This window comes from Cyanistes caeruleus, chromosome Z (assembly GCF_971803275.1).
Source record: "Cyanistes caeruleus chromosome Z, bCyaCae1.hap1.1, whole genome shotgun sequence".
Lineage (NCBI taxonomy): Eukaryota > Metazoa > Chordata > Aves > Passeriformes > Paridae > Cyanistes > Cyanistes caeruleus.
The window spans coordinates 14,782,536-14,794,396 of record NC_141732.1 but is presented as its reverse complement, the minus strand read 5'-3'; positions in this window follow the sequence as shown (position 1 = coordinate 14,794,396).

The following is an 11,861-nucleotide window of genomic DNA, read 5'->3' as shown; positions in this document are numbered from 1 at the left end:
AAATTCAAGGTAATGAGGAGGGGAAGGCCTCATTTCCTTGTCCTTACTAAGGTCTGATCTATGACCTGTCTCTTCCAAAACTGTGGTTTTGAGCAGACCCTTCAAAAGCAGAAGTGGTTTGCAGGGAAAGTTACTGCAAACAGTTCCTCCACAAATTCTGCCTAGATTCTTCAAATTTATGAAGTCCTTTTGGTTGCTGTCTCACTGTCTAGACCTCCACCATTCCCACTTCTTTTGCTTCCACCAGAGGCTCTTAAAAACAAAACCTCTGCTGCTTGTTAAAGGTCACCTCTGAGAGCAGGGATAGGCAAACAGAATCGCAGCCACTGGTGTCACACAGATGGGTCAGAAATACACATTTTCATGACACACATTGTACACAATGATTGCTATATTGGTGGGGATCATCACTCATTGTACTGGCTCCATTAAAAAAGGTCTTATCAGCCACTGAGTGAATTTACACATTCAACATGAATTTACCTTGACTTTCCCTCAGCACAGAGACAAAGGAAGATTAGGTCAGGTGCTCTTGTTGTGTAGAACCCTTGTTCATTCTGGGGCTGTAATTCACAGCTCAGCTGCAGTGGTTCATTCACTTCTCCTGGCAGAAAGCAAAATACCTGTGAGAAACAAAGGCGGCTGGCTGTTCACAAGAGCAAGCAACAATAGCACAGCACATCAAAGGGCCACTCTGACAGTGATTGTGTGTCCTGGTTGTTAGGTATCTGGGATAGGTACTTTATACCAGGGCTGTGGGCACAGTTAAATATAAAACCTTGCAGATGACAAGAGACCTCATACTGAATGAAAACAGGTAAAAATTTGGTATATCTGATGAAAGGCCCAGTTTGGCTTTAGTGAGCTTTGAATCAAATTCACTTTGAGGTGGCATTTGGTTGAACTATTTTTAAAACCATATTCCTCCCTTTGGAATGAACCAAATAAGTATTTTTTGTTGAGTTTAATCAGTGGGAGTTGTTTGGGTTTTCCTTTTTGGTAATCGAAGGGCTTTGCTTTGAATTTTCTTCTCCCAGCTCTCTTCCAGGTGATTTATGCCTTATTATCTTAACAAGTTTGGTTCTAGGTGAGAAATACCTAAAACTCCTGAGAGATGAAACCAAAGAAAATGGTAACCCTCAGCACAGTGGGTATCAGTTACCCAGAACAAAGGCACAGTGCAGTGAGCTGAGAAACAGCATCACAGCAGTGCTTTGCTCTCCAGTGTTACGGTACATGGCGCAACAAGATCCCAGAGAGCGACCTGCATCTCTGAGCTCAGAGCACACTGTAGAAAATGCTGACAATTTAAGACAAAAGGATGGGTTCTCATTTAGCAATCTGACAACTGGTTTATTGAAGAGCACAGCCTCAAATAGGGACGAGAACCAAGGAATGGGCTAAGGGCACAGGGTTAAATGAGGGGCAAAAGTGACAGATCTGAAGGTCAAGGTCCAACAGGGACAAGGGAAAGGGGTGCAGGGAAGTGCCGAAAGACCAAGAGAACCAAGGCGATAACGGGTGGAACAATGCAGCAGAACAGAGCCAGTGGGGATTAAGGGAAGGAAGAACATTCTAGGAAGGGTACATTAATGGTAAATGGGCTGAACAAGGGTGACATCAATCCCCACACACTATCAGAACACCAGAACCCAAAAGGCACCAGCATGTGGTTGCAAAGGACCCATGGAAGGGAGGCCTTTTCTTACTGTATTCTAGAGGGGCATCTCTCCCCTTTTGTCTCTGCCCCTCCAGGGCTGAGGTATGACCACCCTGGTGGCAGACCCCTGGGCCTCCACACTCCAGTAATCAGCTGGATACTTCTAGAGCACCTTTGTAAATTAGAGTGAGTAAAAACTGCTTGTGGGTTCCATGCCATTCCAAAGGCAAGGCCTTTAGGCCTCCTGGCAGAGCACACCAGAAAAATGGCACAGGCAAAACCACATTTTGTTCCCAGCTGCTGAAAGCCCTGGAGATGCCAGGGTAGTCACACAGTGGCAGGTGGGCAAATCTCTCCTCTGGCTTCACTGCCGTGGGGTTTGGGTGTCAGGATTTGAGTGTCACTGTGTATTTACTCCACCAAGTGCCTGCATATACACCTGGTTTCTGTATTTTTAGCTGTGAATGTTCCAGTGCAGTGGGCTTGCTCTTCTTTTTTATATCTTTATACTGTATAAATCCAGGACAACACTCTGTTCTTTCCATTCATACTCATTCTTGCCTTGGAAAATGTCACAGCAAGAAATGGAACAGGCAATGGAAAAAGGAAGAGGGGAAAGCAAGAAAGCAAGCAAGAAAGCAAGCAAGAAAGAAGCTGTATCCAGTTAGTAAATGTTTTTATATGGGGAAATGATTTATCAGTTTGTCTCAGAGTTATTTTCCTGTTTGTCCAGTAGTATTTAATTTGACATTTCAAAACTCCAGGAGAGGTCAATAATTTCACTGAGCCTCATAGCTGAAAATTAAGAACATGAATTTGAGGCATGCCTTCTAAACTAGAAGACAATTTTCGTGGCACAAGAAGTGACAGAATTTAACTGTGAGACCAAACAATGTGCAGAGGGCTCAGGGCTTGAACTTGCCAGCATGAGAGTTCCAGATAAACCAGCTGAGAACAAACTCCTTTGTGCAAGAAGCAGGTTAATAAATTCTTTATGTCCTTCTGGGACAATTTTCTGAAGTTCACAAGTCACTTTTACAGCAGAGGTGCTGCTTTGCTGACCCTGCAGGGAGGTGTTCTGAGTTACTCAGGTACTTGCACGGTACCCACCCTGCCAATGGGGCATCCCAGGAAAGGCCTCCTGCTCCTGCCTTCCAGTCTTCCACAAGCAGATTGAGTCTTGTTTCACTTTTCTGTGCTGCATGTTTTACTAGAAATTAGAAGTCAAAGAAATGCACATCACCGTCAGAACAGAGAATGGGAAACTACCATGAATTCTTAATTCCTGTTGGATTTTGTTTTGCAGCTCAGGCTAAAAACACAGTTTCAGACACCCCAAAGCCTTTTCCCTCTTTTCTCTGAGGGGAGTGGAGCTGAGTTGCCCCATCTCAGACTACAGAAGTTCAAAGTACAGTATTAGCTCCCTGAAATGTGGCCTTAAGAGCTTGGTTTCTTTTATGCTAAAACGAACTTAGTGACTATTTTTGAAACAAACAGTATGGATTTGCTTGGGTGTTGGTTCATTCCAAATAGTTGGAGACTATTCTTCAATGCAGCAGCTGCTGTTTGCACAAGAGGAGTCTTTCTTGATGGGCCATCAGCAGGACCCAAGGCTTTATGTTTTTCTGGGAGTTAATAAACCTCATTCTCATTCCTGTGACTTTGACTGGGAGGTTGTGTTTTGTGTTTCTAGTCAAAACTGTTGACTATAATTTATATTATGTCAGTAGAATTGATTAAGATCATGACAAGAATTTCCAGCAGTGTTTTGTCATAACTGAATTGTGATGTGTTTGTTATGCAGAGGCACAAAAAGCCTTTTTATTTTCCTCAGTTGTAGATGCATAGTTATTTGTATAAATGTAAAATGGAAATACTTTTTGCTACATTAGATGTGATATTACTTTAAGTTTTCGTCAGAAACTTGGGGACTTAGTCAGATGTAACAAAACTTGGTTTCATTGGCTGAAATAATAATTTAGTACAGGATATGACTTATCTGCTGGAGCTTAGAAACATAAATAGGAGAAATCAGTAAAATATTTATTGGCACAAGTGTATTTTGAAGTGCAAAACAATACTGAAGCACAAAAAACCCTACTGCCATTGAACTACTTTATTCTGAAGGTAAACATATCTTACAGTAGATACAGTAAGTTAATCATAAAATAAGGGTAAAATACAACTGACAAAAATCTATAAAAGTAGCATTCAGCAGTAATTTAGAAATCTTTCAGTATTTTGCTTGTGAGAGTGTTCATCCCTCATACGTTACTGTCATTTGCATAGAGTGCACATGATTCAATTAATATTTCTGTTTTAATAATCAGAAATGGCAGAGCTGACCAACGGGAGTTAGGCTCATTTGTGTATCCATTCTGATTACTTTTGGAGTTGTTTGGTTGATGGTTTGTGGTTTTGGTTTTTTTTTAAAATATTCAGTGTCTTCACATGACATGCACAGTACTCGGTAGGATGCTCCAACACATTAAAAACTCCTAGAATACAACCCCTACAGACACAGTATTCGTTCTTACACCAAGAACCCTTCACAAACACCAGAGCATTTATCTTCCCAGTCACCATAAGCAGAGACCGCTGCTATTTGACAAGAAGTAACAGGAAACTATGTAACCTGGCAGTTTGGGGTGTTAAACGTGAAAAAATCCAACTTCTCATTTTCACTGGCACTGGATATTCTCACCTGTGGCTCCCAGTTCCCTTCACTCTACCCATGACCAGGGTGCAGCAGCGGCTGTCTGCACGAGGGGCACTGACACAGCCGCGTTGCCATCAAAGCTCACGGCCCACGGTGCCGGGCAGAGCAAGGTCGGGCCGCCGCTGGCATCGCCGTGTCCCTTGCGGCGGCCGGGCGGACGGGGCAGGGCAGGTGGAGGAGTTTCCGCGGCTGAAGCCTTTCCCCGCCGGGGAGCCGAGCCGTGCACCTCCCCGGTTGCCTGCCTGCAAGGAAGACTATGACAAAAGAAAAACTATTTCTTTAATTCCTAATAGTCTTCAGTTGTCAATTTTTTTTGGTACCATCTCCACCTGCCCCTGTCCGAGCTCTATCATGAACCATTAATTTTGTTCTGCAGTTTCGCTCTATGCAGTCATGCCTTCTAGCATTGTCGCAGCTTCTGTCTGTCGTTCTGATTGGGAACGGCTTTAAAGAACGACAATGGACTCTCAAGGGAGTCACAACAGGAGAATTCCTAGTTTATTGCTTCAGCTCTGTCTTATAGACAGATACGTGGAAAAGTACAGAAAGGAAACTCTTATTGGTTAACAAAGTACTACATTACCATCATTGGTCAGGGGCACTTTGCCCCCCCTGACTCTCTCCTGCAAGGAGAAATAACAGGCTGCAAAACAACACCTGCAAGGCTGTTTAGTATCTCTGAGAATTGTTTTAATTCCTTCTCATGAATTTCTCAGGCTAGCCTTCAGTCAGGCCTGAGAGCTATGTGGCCTGTAATAACTACAGGCACTCTGGTTCAGATTTAGCATCCATAATTCACCTTTTTCGCTTAGGAAAAAAAAATAAAAATGTACCGTGTTTGTAATTTCCTGTTGGGCCCTGCAGGAAAAGGAACAAACACAGCACAAGATGTTTCTTTTACTAGAAATTGGAATGGATGCTGATTTAGAATTAATTTAGAATTTTGGTTTATGTTTTGGTATTTAGGATTTGTTCTCCTTGCAAGGATTTGATGGTTGAGTCTAATATTTCTAATTCAGTGAATTAGTACACACACTATACAAAACTATATACAATATTGCTAGTCTGTTCGAATTGACAGTCTAACATGTCAATAGAGTAGTTTGAAAGAATACCAAAGTGATAAAAACAATGCACAATGCAATTTATGTGCAATTTATGCTGCATTGATCCCCTCTTCTTATCCCGCTTTTTTTTTTTTTTTTTTTTTTTTTCAAATACAATTGAGGGATTTTTGAGGGATTTATAAAGTTTTTATGGTTGTTCTTGTTATTGTTCGTCGGGTTTGAACAGTAGTTCATGAATTTCAGGAAGGTTTAGGGAATTTGAAGTTACCATCTCTTCACGGCTGTTTGTCAGTTCTGTAAACACAAAATTTAAAAAGATACAAATGAGTTAGTTTTGGGTCCCGCAGGGACTGCAGGACTTTGGTTTGGCTCAGGCTGCTGGAGGGTTTGTTGAGGTATTTCTTTAGGTTGGTGCAGAAGGACCTGGCAGAGTGGCTTGCCGCTGTCTTTCTCTCCCCCCGCCACCTTTATGGGTGCGGGGGGGCCGCTGCTAGAGTTCAGATCGGGAGCGGAGCACGACAAGCGCTCTCTTTCCCTCCCACGCCCCCCCGCTGGAGCGCGGGGGGAGTGAACTGGGCGAGAGCTAGCGCCTCCCCCACACGCGCGGGGAGAGCGAGGTTCGCCGGGCCCCCCCGCGCTTTCTCGCCGGTGCTTCGGACGCGCGGGGGGGGCGATGCCTGCCACGGGCTTGGCCCCGGCCCCAGATCTGGGCTTGAGTTCGGGTTTTTCGGGGTTCTCGCGGCTGGCGGCGGCGGGCAGGCGCAGGGGGAAGGCGAGGTTGTTGGTTTCCTTCCCCCCGCCGCTCCTCTGCCGGGGGAAGCCGCGTGCCCCGCCGCGTTGATACATGGGGGGTCTGTTTGGGCGGGCCCCTCGGCGGCGGCGGCCCGCCGTGTCCCGGAGCTGCGCTCGGACTCCTCGGCGGCGGCGGCCCGCGCGCCGGTCGCGGGGGAGTTGGGCGCCGACTCTCTCCCCCTCCCCCGCCGCGCTGACGGGCCGCAGCGGGGATGTCTGCGTTTCTGTTCGTAGCACAGAAGGAAGAAGCTCGGACAGCGCGGAGGGGCTGGAGAAAGCAGGTTCTGCGGCGGCCGGTGGTGGCGCTTTTGGCGCCAGCGGAGGCTTTGCGGGTGGCACAGGCGGAGGCAGGCAGTCTCTGCTTGCCTGCAGCTTTCCCATTGGCAAAGCCCACGTGCCCAGCTCCGCGGATGGCGGCCGCTCAAACCTCTCTGGAGAGGGAGATCTCTGGGCTACAGATTGCTCCCGCTCGCCGCTAAAGCCCTCCGAGGGTCTGGGCAGAGCTAAAAGAGCACTATGCAGCTCATCTACGGTTTCACTGTCCTCAGACTGGCTCCGTTTCAGCGCTTTAAAAAGCACTCCCCAGGTGGCTGCTAGGCTACACACGCTGATATCTCCGTTTATGAATTTTGACCGTAAATGGTTCTCTATCGACAGCCAAAGTCTGAGATTAAAGGCATTGTCGATAGTTATATCAAAACCTTGCTCTTTCACCCACTGAAATAAAGCGCGCATGGCATCTTCAGAAACACTGAGTCCCATGCGGGGCAGGGCATCCTGCCATGCAAGGTAGGCAAGCTGTTCATCAGCTGAAGTGCAGTTCCCCATTATGAGGACTTTATCTTGGCGGCTCTGCGAATGCAATTATGCACATGCTAACGGCTCGGACCCGGGAATTTTGAGCTCTGCTTCGCCAAGACGACCGTTCCAAACCCACTCACCGGCAGGCTCCACTATCCCGTTGGTTTCCAGAACCAGCTTCCTCTAGGAAAGCCCGAGAGAATTCCACTTACCCCTCTAGGGGGAAGGGCTGGCTTTTTCCCGCTCGCTGCTTACCCTCAGGGGATTAGCAGATCACGTCGGTTGCCTTCTGACCTCGGGGGTCGGCTGCAGTTTATGTCGGGTTACCGGACCTCAGGGGTCGGTGTACATCACGTCGGGGTCACCAGATGTCGTTCCAATCGGGAACGGCGATAAAGAACGACAATGGACTCTCAAGGGAGTCACAACACGAGTTTCCCTAGTTTATTGCTTCAGCTCTGTCTTATAGACAGATACGTGGAAAAGTACAGAAAGGAAACTCTTATTGGTTAACAAAGTGCTACATCACCATCATTGGTCAGGGGCACTCTGCCCCCCGACTCTCTCCTGCAAGGAGAAACAAGAAGCTGCAAAACAACACCTGCAAGGCTGTTTAGTATCTCTGAGAATTGTTTTAATTCCTTCTCATGAATTTCCCAGGCTAGCTTTCAGTCAGGCCTGAGAGCTATGTGGCCTGTAATAACTACAGGCACTCTGGTTCAGATTTAGCATCCATAATCGAACACCTGTAACATCATCTAAGCCTGCTTCCATCCTGGTGCCACTCACCATCTCAGTGAAGAAGAGAAAGGAGAAGACAAGACAGTGATAATCACAACAGGACCATTTACTCCACAACCAGCTTAGAGTAGGATTGTAGAGTAGGAATGTAGGGTAGGATTGCAAATAAATAAAGTTTCTGAAACCTCAACACATTTGGAAGATTCCCCTCCGTTCGACCCGGTGAGAAAGCTCAACATTTCCTTCTGAGCTGTCAGTAGTCTCTTAAAGGTGCAAAGCTACATTTATGTCTTCTTTGGTGTTCTTTGAAAGTGGGGAAGGCTCTTCTTCAGTCATCCACTCCAGACCACACTGCCTTTGGAATATGGCCCACTGTGGCCCACGGACCAGGTTTTCTCCAGCTGTGGTACTTCCAGTTGAGACAGAAAGAGCAGTGGCATTTTCAGGCAGAACCAAAGGAGGAGTGGGGGCAGCCAAAACACTCTGTGTGTGGATTCAGGCCTTCAGCTGTGACTTGAGAGCATTTGGGTTCCTGCCACTTGGAGTTGTACCCCTGAGTGCAATCTCTGTGGCTGGAGGAGAGTCTTGCTCAAGTGAGAAAGCAGAAAGATCAGTGAGGGTGCTGTGAAAGGTCTCCCGTTTAACTTTTCTCTAAAAACTTCTTTTTCTCTTTCTCTGACTCTGCTGCACTTCTTCTGTATTTTTCGATTTCTTCCTGGATTTCTCAGTCTCCTTTGGGCTGAATTCTTTTGGGACCCTCCCTCATGGGGAGCCCTGCTTATCTCAGTTCTCTGGTTTTGAAGAAAACTCTCGAGCTCGTTAGAATCTTGTTTCTTGTGTCTATTAGAAGGCTATCACAAAACTTGGCAGGTCTCTCCAGACTAGCTGCACAAGCTTAATTCTTTACAATCTGGTACATTTCTTCCTTCTGATGCTGCAACAAGGCCTTGTGGCTCACTTTGTGTCTGAAAGCACAAAATGGCCCTGAACAACGCCATTCTTTTATCTTTATGCCTATTCTTAGCTAATTAACAATAGACACGTATATTATTTTTCTTACTGACCCAATGATCCGTCTGCTGTATGCTGCACTGCGGCATTTCCTAACCAATCACTATTACCCAAAACCCTCTAGAAGAAGAACATGAAGAAGAAAGAAGAAGGACAAGAGACAATACCCTAATCTTCCATCTTGTCTTCTGCTCTCTAAACTAACCTTTTCACCCAGTGACTTAAGAAAACTCTCTAATCTACATACACTTTTAGCTTTTTCTATCTAACTTTAACAGTTGTTTTCATGTATCACCATGAAAATGGATTAAATCTATCATTGAGAGTGTGATAATCTTACTAATTGTATTTTTAGCAATGTGGCTAGTTTACAGCATCTTAAAGGGAGAAATACAGAAGAAAACATCCTGGAACCAGAAAATAATAAAGGCACTGACATGAAATCCACACCCACCATCTTCTGGTTCTCCAGTTCGTGACAACATCCAGGACAACGTTTACATCAATTGAGGATCCAAAGAACGTCAAGTATAAACTCAGAAACAAAGGGCTGCATCAAGTGAAAACATTTGCACTTATAGTGAAGTGAAAATGCTTTCAAAGAGGGGAATGATAGTAAAAGGTTTCAAAATCATAGAAAATTTGGGGACTTAGAAAGAAAGTTAGGCTTGGCAAGCCCTGGGAAAAGTGTTAAAAGTAGGCTCTGGGAAATGTTAGGCCTTGTGCTTGCTAAAGATCATGTGAAACTTGCACCTGTGTAATCAATATATGATAAATGATACAATTGTTATATGTGATTAGATATAATTAGTGTTTAAAGAACATGAGAAAGAATGTTAGGGGGTTGAGAGGGGATCACGAGAAATCCATGCTTGGGTAAAAACAATGCATACAATAGAGCAATATAGGTTTAATAATTAATATGTAAGTTACCTAACAATAGAATATAAAAACATGTTCGACTCAAAACCAAGTCGGGTCAGATTTGGGGATGTGTACCCCTGACACCCAGAGCTCTGTGTGTTCCTGAACGCTAACAGAAACACTATGTATGTATTTTGGATTTTAGAAAAAGCGTAAAGATCTTATATTGATTACAAATAATTCCTGAACAGCCCTTTTTAAACGAGTCCTTAACAAAATCAATTCCATCAATTATCAAGTATTCTTCTAATAGTACTCAAGCAAAGTTGAGAGAAAACTCTTTGGTTCTGGCCAAAGGCTCAGAAGCAGGACAGATCAAAAATCCATTTCAACTAATAATTTGGAAGAAAGAGTATCCTTGTGTAGTCACAGGTTCAAAGCAGAAGTAACTTCCTAGCAAAGAACATGGAAATTTTCAACTGCAGAGACAAGCAGACAGCCCAAAGAGCAGAAGAGCGAGCATGCAGATGTGAAGTGTATCAAGACCACAGTTGACAGCTGGACAGATTTGATCCCACATGCAAGAGCAATGAACTTGGGGTTTCATGTGAAAGAGTGGGAAAATTGATATGGTAAAGCCTCATTTTTTAAAGTATGGTGTGAACTGTATCAAGATTCAGAATCTTGCACAAGAGATAAAGTCCTTGAATATGAAGGTGAATCAAGTATCACCCTTGAGCTGTATCATTTTGTTGATCACTTGCATTGCATCACAGCAATTCCACCTGCATTGCTTCTTTTAGTTAACTCAAAAGAAAGTGTACCTTATCTCAGTGAAAATAGATTTTTGTATATTATTTAATTTTTCTGTGTTGAAACAGAATGAAGACGAGATGATGAATGTTACTCCAAATCATGCTTTATACAAAGAGGCAACATCTTAGTGTAACCCTGTATCAATCTTAGTCATACCTGATTGTGAAGACCTTAACTCATGAAATTTCAGGTAGAGATTTATAACAACTCAGCTTTCAATTCAAGTAGCTTCAGCAGAAACTTTAAAGCAATTAGACAAATTAAGCTACTGGTTAAGTAAGCAACCTAGATCCATTTCTCTAGCTTTGAGTGGTTAGTTAACTGATATTCAAAGCAGGAGACATGACGCTCTGTAAAACAGAGCAGCAATTGATATTTTGTTATTAGTGCATAAAACATGAGTGAAGGAAAAATAACCCTTCTTGAAAAGGTTGAAAAGGTTTGGGTTGATTTTTTTTTTTTTTTTTTTAAAGAGAGGGGCATGTGTTGGAGTCTGAGATACAGAGTGTTCTAAGATCCAGAAAAACGCTGAATTTCATATAACTTGAAATTCATGAGCATGTTTTCATGGTGATACATGAAAACAACTGTTAAAGTTAGATAGAAAAAGCTAAAAGTGTATGTAGATTAGAGAGTTTTCTTAAGTCACTGGGTGAAAAGGTTAGTTTAGAGAGCAGAAGACAAGATGGAGGATTAGGGTATTGTCTCTTGTCCTTCTTCTTTCTTCTTCATGTTCTTCTTCTAGAGGGTTTTGGGTAATAGTGATTGGTTAGGAAATGCCGCAGTGCAGCATACAGCAGACGGGTCATTGGGTCAGTAAGAAAAATAATATACGTGTCTATTGTTAATTGGCTAAGAATAGGCATAAAGATAAAAGAATGGCGTTGTTCAGGGCCATTTTGTGCTTTCAGACACAAAGTGAGCCACAAGGCCTTGTTGCAGCATCAGAAGGAAGAAATGTACCAGATTGTAAAGAATTAAGCTTGTGCAGCTAGTCTGGAGAGACCTGCCAAGTTTTGTGATAGCCTTCTAATAGACACAAGAAACAAGATTCTAACGAGCTCGAGAGTTTTCTTCAAAACCAGAGAACTGAGATAAGCAGGGCTCCCCATGAGGGAGGATCCCAAAAGAATTCAGCCCAAAGGAGACTGAGAAATCCAGGAAGAAATCGGAAAATACAGAAGAAGTGCAGCAGAGTCAGAGAAAGAGAAAAAGAAGTTTTTAGAGAAAAGTTAAACGGGAGACCTTTCACAGCACCCTCACTGATCTTTCTGCTTTCTCACTTGAGCAAGACTCTCCTCCAGCCACAGAGATTGCACTCAGGGGTACAACTCCAAGTGGCAGGAACCCAAATGCTCTCAAGTCACAGCTGAAGGCCTGAATCCACACA